The following is an 11,018-nucleotide window of genomic DNA, read 5'->3' as shown; positions in this document are numbered from 1 at the left end:
TAAATACATCATATCCCAAAACCTGACCATTTTTCTGAGGCAACTCTAGAGACATTCTGTTTCCCCCCTTCTAGTTTTCAAACAGAACTCAGTTCGCTTTAGGATTAAGTAGGTATGGATGTGGGGACTAGAACCTAGCACCGTAGAGGCTGGGACAGCTGACTTTCCCACAGTGCCCCCAGGAGCTCATATGGTGCTATAAACAGGTAGCACTGTGGAGAATAGGCACCACAGGAAGGATTACTCAAGAGATCCAGTGTGACAGTATTCTGCAGCCCACTAGTTGGCCAACCACCCTATTTAACCCTGGAGAGTGGCCCAGAAAGTTGTCTAGGCAATGATACAGACTTTGGATCTGCTGTGATTCCACACCTCACCGCCTGCCTGATGTTTGACTCTAGCCAGGTATTACCACTGGTCTCTCACTCTGACCCTTAGTCCTGCCTCCTGATTACAGCGTGGTACGGTCTCTGATGCTGACCTGACTTTGACACTCACTCTGGCTTATTAAACATCATAGGAAAGGAGAGCCAACATGTTATGCAGGGCCTTGAAGGCAAGGATGTTTAAGGACTTGATATTGTCAGAATAATCCAAAGATGGGCGTGCTGTGGTCTGACTGGTAGACAAGGAATGTGATGTTTTTGATGGATTGAGAGGAAGCAATAAGGGTCTAAGGGAGACTGGAGAGGAGGAGACTACAGTAGACAAGACTGGAGATGACCAGGCTGTAGAGAAGTGTTTCAGTCAATAGGAGGGAAAGGAAGGGTCAGATTTTCAAAGTGTGGAGAAAAAAGTGACAAGAGTTTGTGACAGGGTAGATGTGTGAGGAGCTGTGATGCGGTGCTCACTGCACACCTCACCTGAAGGGTTAAGGTTGCTTGGAAGGGGCAAATTAACCTAGTAGGCCATGCCTGGGGGAGAATTAAGATTGCTGTACAAACCCTAATGGAAGATAAAGCTCAGCTGATGTAGGGTGGGCTGGTACAAAGCTAGGAAGCTGAGAACAGAAGGCGTGTAGTCACTCTCTATGCTTAGAGAGGGAAAGGAAAAAACCAGGAGTTGAATAGAAGCCCTGGGATCCTGGCCCTGAGGGAAAGGTATACCCAGAGGAGAGTGAAAGAGCCTGATAGAGACAAAGTATGAAGCAGACCTGGGAAAAGCAGTAAGGTTTGTGACAGTGCAGACCTTGACTGCAGGTTGTAGGGTCCCTGAGCTGGCATCCAGAATAGTGGGCAGGTGGGCCCACCTGGGTTCCCCTACCATCCCCTGGGGAAGTAGCACAGTCAGGGCATTGAATAGGGAAGCTACCTGAGACTGTTTGTACAGAGAGACTTTGATTACCACCACCCCCGCCCCGCCCTGCTTTGAAAGGGGAAAACACATAGTGATCTGGCTGGAGGGCCAAGCCACAAAGAGTGAACACTGAGTTACACAGAGAGGCTGTGGGGCATACAAATGAGTGATGGAAGGGAGTGTCAACCCTGGAAGGAGCTAATTCCCAGAGCAGCCAGGAGGAGGCACCCCAGCAGCCAAGGCTGGTGCAACCATTTAGGCAGATTAGGCGGTTGCCTAGGGTGCCAAGATTTGGGGGCACCAAAAAGCGCCCCCAAATTTTTTTTAAGTGGTTGAGCGGCCGCTGCTGCTGGGATCGAGAGGGACTCGGAGCTGTCGGCAGCATCCGTAGCCGGCAGCCCAGGGTGTCCCCTGGGTCAGGGTGCTGCCGCGGCAGCCAGCAGCCCAGGGTTTATAGGGGGCAGGTTCTATATGTTTGCGGTGCTCCAGCACCAGCAATATTCAGGGCTGGGGGCCCTGCTCCAGCAATATTTAGAGCTCGGCCCCGGCCCCGGCCCCAACCCCCGTGGGTCTCCCCCCACATGCCCCGCCGCGTCCGTGCCTCACAGAAAGCAGCGCAGCACCTCTCCCCTACCTGCTTCTGTTGCTGGAGTAGAGCGGCTTCTGGCAGAACTGCTGTCCCAGGGTCCTAGTGCCCCCATCTCCTACTGGCAGGGCAGACTGCCCTTATCCTGTGCTTCCGCCCTCGCCCTGAGTCTCTCCAACATCCCAAACCCCTCAGCCCCCCACACCCTAATCCTCTGCCTCAGCCTTGAGCCCCCCACATCATGAATCCCTCATCCTCAACCCCAACCCTCATCCTCCTGCACCCTAATGCTCTTCCCCAACCCTGAGCCCCCCCTGCAGCATGAACCCCTCATCCTCAGCCCCAACCCTCATCCCCCTGCGCTCCCTCCTATCCCCAAACTCCCTCCCAGAGCATGCACTCCCTCCCAGAGCGTGCACCACCTCCCCTTTCCCATACACTCCTTCCCACCCCCAAACTCCCTCCCAGAGCCTGCACCCCTCACCCTTTCCTACACCTCCACCCCCAGCCTGCACCCAAACTCCATCCCAAAGCCTGCACCCCTCACCCCTTCCTGCACACCCACCTCCTGCCCCAGCCCGGAGCCTGCACCCAGCACCCAAACTCCATCCCAAAACCTGCACCCCTCCTGCACCCTAATCCCCATCTCAGGGCTGGTACCCCAGAGCTCTCCCACCAAACCCCTCCCAGAGCCTTAGGCAAGTGGGGGCGGAGTTTGGGGGGCAGGTTCTGGGCACCACCAAAATTTCTACAAAATTGCCACGCATGCCTGGGTCAGCGTGCCACCGGCAGCCCAGGGGTTCCACTGCGCAGTTGCTACTTCACTTCTCCCACCTCCCAGGCTTGCGGAGCCAATCAGCTGTTTGGCGCCGCAAGCCTGGGAGGAGAATTAGAGCAGGAAGGCGTGCTCGGGGAGGACGCGGAGCAGAGGTGAGCTGGGGTGGGGAGGTACCGCAGGGCTCCTCGGGCCAGGGGGAGGGGAGCTGCTGCGGGGGTGGAGGGCACACTTCAGGGCGAGGAGCTGCTGCAGGGCTGGGAGGGTGCAAGATGGAAGTTTCGCCTAGGGCGCGAAACTTCCTTGCACCGGCCCTGCCAGCAGCGAATGACTCCTGTGACAGAAGCCTACGTTATTTGCTTTTAAATAAAGCTAAAGGTTCAGGAATGACAGAATATGCAGATTGAGTCTATTAAATATTTTTGCTGCATAGCTGCTAATTACAGTGCATATAGGGCCTCTAAACTTATTCCTGAGGTCACAGAAAGAATGAAATCCACATCACTTTCCTCTTCAGAGTCACCCTAAGTGATAATTAATCTGTGTAGGATCTGCACACTTTAGCAAAATGCCCTTTTCAGTCCATTGTTTGCCATTTGCATTTTTGAAGGGCATTTTGGGCAGACTGACATCACCATGCTGAAATAAGTGTGTTTTGCTTTTGGTAATGCAGCCTGCATTTCTGTTCACTCGCAATTGTGGCCTTTTTTTCTCCCCTCTGAATATCATTTCTATTTCCTGCTGGCACATTAGTGCTAGATTGTGTGAAAAGTGGTGATTTTCTAACTTTAATGGCTTTTTCAATTCTTTTAACTAACTCAGCAGTCCTATCAAGAATTGAGTCATCCTCCAGCTGCAAGAGTTCTCTTGCAATTATTTCTCTAATTCATTCTTGTAAATGGAAGGTCAGTGGTTAATAAAGTATTTACCATCCATTATTGGTTAAGTATATGGCTTCAGACTTCACATGTTTAATGGAAAACAGCCTGGAGGAAGCATGGGCAGCAATGGCAGCTGTATGCTGATGACAGCAAACCTTACATATACATCCCTTCTGTTCCTACCAGGGTGGTGAAGTGGTGTGCCCGAGGCTGATGGATAGTGGGACATAAAGGAGGGCTGTTGTAATAATTGAGCCTACAAATTTAGCCTAATGGTGAGCTAAATGTAAGAAGTGAGTGAAAGTTTGTAAAATATCATTAACTTATTACAACAAATGTTGATGGGGAAAAGGTACGAAACAGAAAAATTGCATTTGTCCAAATAAAAATGCCTACTGATAAAATTCAAGGATTGTTAAAATTGCACCAAGTAAACCAAAGAAGTGTGGGACTGAAAATTAATGGATCAAACTTGGTGTGTTGGAAATTAGGCCTACCTGGAGGACAAAATAATGATGGAATGAGCTTTTCCACCCATGACTCCTTTTTGGGCTTCTTACTCCTCACTGGTGAGGCCTCAGTTGGAGCATGGTGTCCTGTTCTGGGTGCCACGCTTTAGGAAAGATGTGGACAACTTGGAGAAAGTCCAGAGAAGAGCAACAAAAATGATAACAAGTTTAGAAAACATGACCTATGAGGAAAAGTTTAAAAACTAGGTATGTTTAGTCTTTGGAAAAGAAGACCGAAGGGGGCCCTGATAACATGCTTCAAATATGTTAAGGACTGTTATAGAGGACTGTTGTAATTAACTGTTTTCCAAGTTCACGGAAGGTAGGGCAAGAAGCAATGGGCTTAATCTGCAGCAAGGGAGAGTTTAGATTAGTTATTAGGAAAGCTTTCTAATAGTTAAGGGTAGTTAAGTTCTGGAACAGGCTTCCAAGATAGATTGTGGAATCACTGTTGTTGGAGGTTTTTAAGAACAGGTTGGACAATTACCTGTCAGGGATGGTCTAGATTTACTTGGCCCTGCCTCAGCACAAGAACTAGACTTGATGACCTTTTGAGGTCCTTTCCAGCCCTACATTCTTATGAAAGGAAAAGACTTTTAAGGAAAAAAATCAAGTAGAAGAAACTGGGCCTTCATTGTCCTGATCCCAGGAGATGTCCTGAGTGGGAGAGAGAGAGGAACCTGGATGATATTGCCACCTCCACCTGACCAGCCTCAGCTAAATCCCAGATACCATCTGGGATGTGAGATTTTTGTCACACACACATCCCCCTTTGTATGTCCTTTCCCCCTCACTCCAGCTTGCTTTCTTTTCCTATCTCTCTCCTTTTGCCTTTTGTTTAGTCAACCAAGACTATACTCCAGCAGCGAGGCTGCCAATGAGAGCCAACCAGTGCTTAATTTGTAATAAAAGAGGTGCTGGGGCACAAGCAACTTTTTTACTTTTTATTTTTACATAACTCAGGCAGCAAGCCCAGAGGTGCTGGGGCTATGAATTGGCAAGCCCTGGCACAAATTAAGCATTGGACTCAACACCAGAGGCAGAAGCTAAATGTTGTCTCGTTGCTGGTCTTTTCTCTCCCCTCTTGTGTGTGTTTGTCGGGTTTTGTCTTTTAGGAAATGGAATTGGAGTTCTGCAACAACAGCTCCAGCCCATCTCAGCCCACTTCTTCTCTTCTCCCACAAAAAAACAATTATTACCATCTAATAAGTGGTTAAGTTGGGGGGGAAGGCTCCTTTTAAAAACTCTCTCCAGCTAGAGGGAAGAAAGCAAGGAATGTTGCTAAAATGAAAGCCTTCCTTAATACTCTATATTTCAAATGCTTTAACCTTCCCCACCTTCTTTTCTGTATCTTTAATAAAAAGTTAAAAAGACTTTTAACGGTGTTTGCCATGGTACTAAGCAGGCTTAGGTCTCTGTAAACCAAACCCTGACCCTGGTTTAATGCTGCTTAATGATGGACAATGAAAGGATCATGTTAACACCTTTGATTCTTTTGGCCCATATATTCCATCTAATATAACTAGGCTAAGCGGCTGAGACTTTGATTACCATATAGAGCATTTCATCTTGATAGCGTTTGGAAATTGCAGATTGTACCTAATGCAGTGGGCTGCTAGTCTGCAGTTTTTCTCACCAAGAACATACTAAATATGTGATCCGTACTCTGCTGGATACGAGTTGATTTTTTTAAAGAGAAAATGAATGTGTTAGGCTATGAACCCTGAAGAGAGTTGGGCCACAAGGCCTGGAGCAACTGTCATTCTCCCCATAGTATTCCATAGCAGTAACTGTCTCTTTCAGAAACTCTAGGAGTGGCTGGGGGAGTTCAAATAAATCAAAGCACAGACCAAAAGCCACACGATAATGTTTAAAAAAATTCTTTGGGCCAGTCCAATGACTTTTGGCCTTTGGGGATTTGTGATCCTATTCTGGGCTGAGATGGGAAAAGGGAAGGAGCTGATTTTAATCAACTTTCCATATGAGGATTGCAAAGTGAGGTACCCAAAAACCCAAGGAATCCTCATAATGAGAAATATTGCTTATTTATGCAGGAAGCAAGCCTTCACTAGGGATTAATTCCTCTGCTCTCCTTGTCTGTTGTTCTTCTCTAGACTCTTTCTCCACGTTCCTCTAGTGTGCCCAAGTATTCATTGTATCTTCTAACTCCTGTTCTGTTCAGCCCATATTAGATTCAACACCCATGTTGTGGGGAATAGACAGATGCTAGAAATCCATGGATCAAAGGTGGTGTCAAAAAAAGGCCCAGAACACATGGCAAAAGTAAATAACATTTGCAATATGAAAAGGTATCATAGTGCAAGTAAAAAGCCAGTCATTCTGTACTCACTTAGTCCAGTGTGTCTCATTTCCTCACCTAAATATGCAGGTAATGTTACACTTTCATATCTTCCATGGTGCCAAAATGTTTTAAAAATCAATTGTTTAATAAACACAAATTTGAAAACAACTTTAGGCATAAATGCCAAATAGGGAGCAGACCTAACAATCACACAGTTCTGCTAAAAGCATTCACTTCTCTCTGTGAGCTGAAAGAGCTGGGTACTAGGAAGGAGGCAAATGGTCTAATGTACCTTCTGTGCTTTTGTCTTTGCTGATACCCTCTACAATCAAGGGTGTTACATACACACTTATGTATATACTGTTATATACTAGCCTATACAAAAGGCTACGTACCATCCCATTGCCGACCAGTTAGTGCATTTCCCACTCTTCAAGTGGAGTGCATAGTTTTGATTGTGGGCTGTGTTGCTTTCTTCTTAGACAACAGATTTTGCTGCTTAAACTTGTTCTCTGGTATCAAACAAATCAAACCCCAAACTAAAAATACTCCTTTTAAAATTGTTTAAAACATTCAGTATTGGATGCTGCATCCCTACTACAACACTGCAAAAATCAGAGGGACAAAAGGTTTCATAAAGGTTTTTCTCTCCCTACCTTTGTTACTGCTTCTCCTTCTCTTTCCTAACACCCACACACTCTTTCACATATACGCATACAAAGATGTCAATGGTTTATCAAGCACGCACATAAAATGAGATCCATTTCTGCAGGTGCAGTGAAATACAATATTGAGGGTCATGCCAAAAGACAGAAGCAAAGCAACCTTAAGCTCTTTTCAATAACATGCAAGGTTATGCGGGATATACTGGTATTTACAACTTACAGAAATAGCAAAATAACACTCAACTTCATAATATGACTATAAAGCATTTGATTGTATTTACATCTTTTACAAGAGAGATTTATTTTGTCTTTTGACATTTACCACCAAAATATTTGCATTTCCTCTCATGACAATGAATTCAAATCCCTGTGTAAATACATTTGGATTTTCTCCAGTAATATTCATTGCAACCAAATGTAAGAAATTATTCTCATAACAGTACAGGAAAAACAGATGGAAATTCAAGAGAGGTAGAAAAAAGAATTCACACCAAATATGTACTCTGCACATCAAACGACTGTTCAGGTCTTGTCCCGGGTCTTTCACACTTCAGGTCAGAAAACCTTTGAAGTGTGGCTGAAATAACATATTCACCTTGGGTTGGGAGGGGGTAGAATAGGTCTTATGTTGCTCAACAATGAGCTCTCTGCCTAAAGAGGACATTGACTTTCTGCAGAGGGAGTCCTTTCTGCTCTTGTTTAGCTGAATGCTGAAAGAGACAGCGGGCTGGTGTTTACCAATGGATCAGTGATGTGCCTTCTCTAGAAATTATGTGAAGGGACTGCTTCAACTGGTGCAGGATACTCTGCCTTGCTGTCCTGCTCTCACCGCAGAGGCTACTCTGCTATAGGTCAGTCTCCAGAGTGACCCTTGGATAGGGTGTCCCTTGAATAGGGTGAATTGGGGCAACTGCCCCAGGCCCTGCCCTTTGGTGGGCCCTGCATTTCAATAAAATCAGGACTGTCCTGATATTTAGCCCTTTGTCCTGACCAAAGTACGATGGAGATGCCATTTGTCCCAATATTCAGGTGAGGAGGCGGGCAGGGTGAGGAGGCGAATGGGGATGCGAGTGGCAGGTGGGCGGATGGAGGGGGATGTGCCCCGGGCAGACAGTGAGGAAACTAGCAGGGAAGTGAGCAGCAGGCAGGTGGGTGAGGAGGCAGGCGGGCAGACAAGAGGAGGTGAGCAGCGGTTGGGCGGGCGGGCGCGTCAGGTGAGGAGACTAGCGGGAAGGCTGACTTGTCCTGGGCCCCACCTCCCCTAGGGACGGCTCGGTCCAGAGTCACTGCTGCCTATACACATTGTTACATTTAGTTGACTGGACCCAAACAGCCTCCCTGTCAGCCAGGGTCTGAGGCAGCCTTCAATTCCTGGAGGCCCAGATGATGCCCACACCATATGGACACCTTTAATTTTTCAATACATAAAAGCTACTCAGAAACTGACAATCTCACTGCAAACAATAATACTTCCCAAAAGGCAGAAGAAAAGATAAAATGACAGGGGAAGCATCAAGGACCGTGTGTGAATTCATTCCAAACTCGCTGCGCTTTTGATGGTTAGAAGGAACTGATAAGAGAGTTGGGGCTGTCATAACTTAGTCCCAGATTTGGACCTTAGCGTCCAAAATATGGGGGTTAGCATGAAAACCTCCAAGCTTAGTTACCAGCTTGGACCTGGTACTTGCTGCCACCACCCAAAAAATTAGAGTGTTTTGGGGCACTCTGGTCCCCCCGAAACCCTTCCCTGGGGACCCCAAGACCCAAACCCTTGAGTCTCACAACAAAGGGAAATAAATCTTTTCCCTTCCCCCCTCCAGGTGCTCCTGGAGAGATACACAGACACAAGCTCTGTGAATCTAAACAAAAGCACTTTCCTCTTCACCCAGAGGGAATGCAAAATCAGACTAGTAAATCTAACACACACAGATCTCCCTCTGACTTCTTCCTCCCACCAATTCCCTGGTGAGTACAGACTCAATTTCCCTGAAGTTTCCCAGTAAAGAAAACTCCAACAGGTCTCAAAAAGAAAGCTTTATATAAAAAAAGAAAGAAAAATACATACAAATGGTCTCTCTGTATTAAGGTGACAAATACAGGGTCAATTGCTTAAAAGAATATTGAATAAACAGCCTTATTCAAAAAGAATACAATTCAAAGCACTCCAGCAACTATAGACATGTAAATACATGATCTCTGTACTCACAACTTGGAAACAGAAGATTAGAGAGCAGGAAATAGAAATCACTCCTCATAGCTGAGAGAAAAGCAGGCAGACAGACAAAGACTCAGACACAAACTTCCCTCCACCCAGAGTTGAAAAAAAAATCCTGTTTCCTGATTGGTCCTCTGGTCAGGTGCTTCAGGTGAAAGAGACATTAACCCTTAGCTATCTGTTTATGACAGGCCCCCCCCCCCCATTAATGCCCTCAGAATCCTGTACAAGGGAGGGGGGTGAGTGAGCTGCTCCTTTGGACACTGATCTCTAGAACAGAGGTGGGCAAACAACAGCTCGCAGGCCACATCCGGCCCATAGGACCCTCCTGCCTTGTCCTTGAGCTCCTGGCCCAGGAGGCTAAACCCTGGCCCCTCCCCTGCTGTTCCCCCTGCCCTGCAGCCTCAGCTCACTGCACTGCCGGTGCAACGCTCTGGGAGGCAGGGCTGCAGGGCTGCAGCCTGACCCGGTGCTCTGTGCTGCACAGTGGCGTGGCTGGCTCCAGCCAGGCATCATGGCTGCCTGTCCTGGTGCTCTGGCCGGCGCAGTAAGGGGACAGGAGAGTTCAGGGTGGTGGTTGTGGGGGGGATTGGATAGGGGTTGGGGCAGTCAGAGGGTGGGGAACAGGAGGGTTGAATGGGGGCAGGGTTTGGGGGCAGTCAGGAAGAAGGGGGGGTTGGATGGGCCAGTGGGGGGCAGAGGTTCTGGGGGTGGTCAGGGAGAAGGAGTGGTTGGATGGGGCAGGGGTCCTGGGGGAGGTCAGTCAGGAATGAGAGGAGGGGTAGGATGGTGCTGTGGGATGCAGTCAGGGGTGGGGGTCTGGTTGTGGGCAGGGGTCAGGGAGGGGTGGATGGGGCAGGGGTCCTGCGGGGGGCATCAGAGGACAGGGAGCAGGGGGGTTGGATGGGGCAGGAGTCCCAGGGGGGCCGTCAGGGAGTGAGAAGCAGGGTGGGGGGTTGAATATGGGGCTGGGCCAAGCCTGGCTGTTTGGGGAGCCTCTCCTAACCAGCCCTCCATACAATTTCAGAACCCCGAAGTGGCCTTCAGGTCAAAAAGTTTGCTCACCCCTGCTCTAGAAGATTCCAGGCACAGATGCCTTGATCGCACATGTGGGACTATGCAGAGCTGACACTCTCCAAATAACCTCACTTTTTCTTCCCTTTAGAAGGAGGCTGTGCAGCCCATCTGAGTGCAGTGCACTTGGGGATGAATGTAAAGACAGTCCGGGGACTCCCAGCCTGTGCAGCACACAGCCACCTAACTCCTCAAAGGGCCAGGCCACTGTGATCATATTGCCCCATCCTCTGTTCCTTCCACTGGCTCACAGTTTTTTCTGGGGTCAGTACAAGGCTTTAGTCCTGACTTTTGGCTAATTTAAAGCAAGATTTATCATTCTTGGATCTTTTTGTGTGAATTTAGTGCTTGTGAAAGGTGGTCGATTAATGGACCTGAAGAAAGACACCCTCGGATTATCCACAGAATTCGTCCATTGTGAGCAGCACCAGTGTAAATTTCTCAGCACTGTGCTTCAGCCCTAAGATGGCCTAAAGAGACCAGCTGCAGAACTGAGAAGCTAGATCAGTCTCCATACGTGTTGATGTGATTCAGTCATTATCAGCCTGAGTCATTATCAAGTGGCATTAGAGCCTATTAGATGAAAGGTGCTAGAGGAGTGCAAAGAATTATAATTATTGGTGAAAGGTTCTGTATCGCACTGTGATTCACCAGAGTCATTCACTCCCTCTGTTGTTCTTAGTTTGAAGTACAGTTTTTGGAAAGTCTTTCATAT

This window comes from Gopherus evgoodei, chromosome 5 (assembly GCF_007399415.2).
Source record: "Gopherus evgoodei ecotype Sinaloan lineage chromosome 5, rGopEvg1_v1.p, whole genome shotgun sequence".
NCBI classification, from domain to species: Eukaryota; Metazoa; Chordata; order Testudines; family Testudinidae; genus Gopherus; species Gopherus evgoodei.
This window is presented reverse-complemented; position numbering follows the sequence as displayed.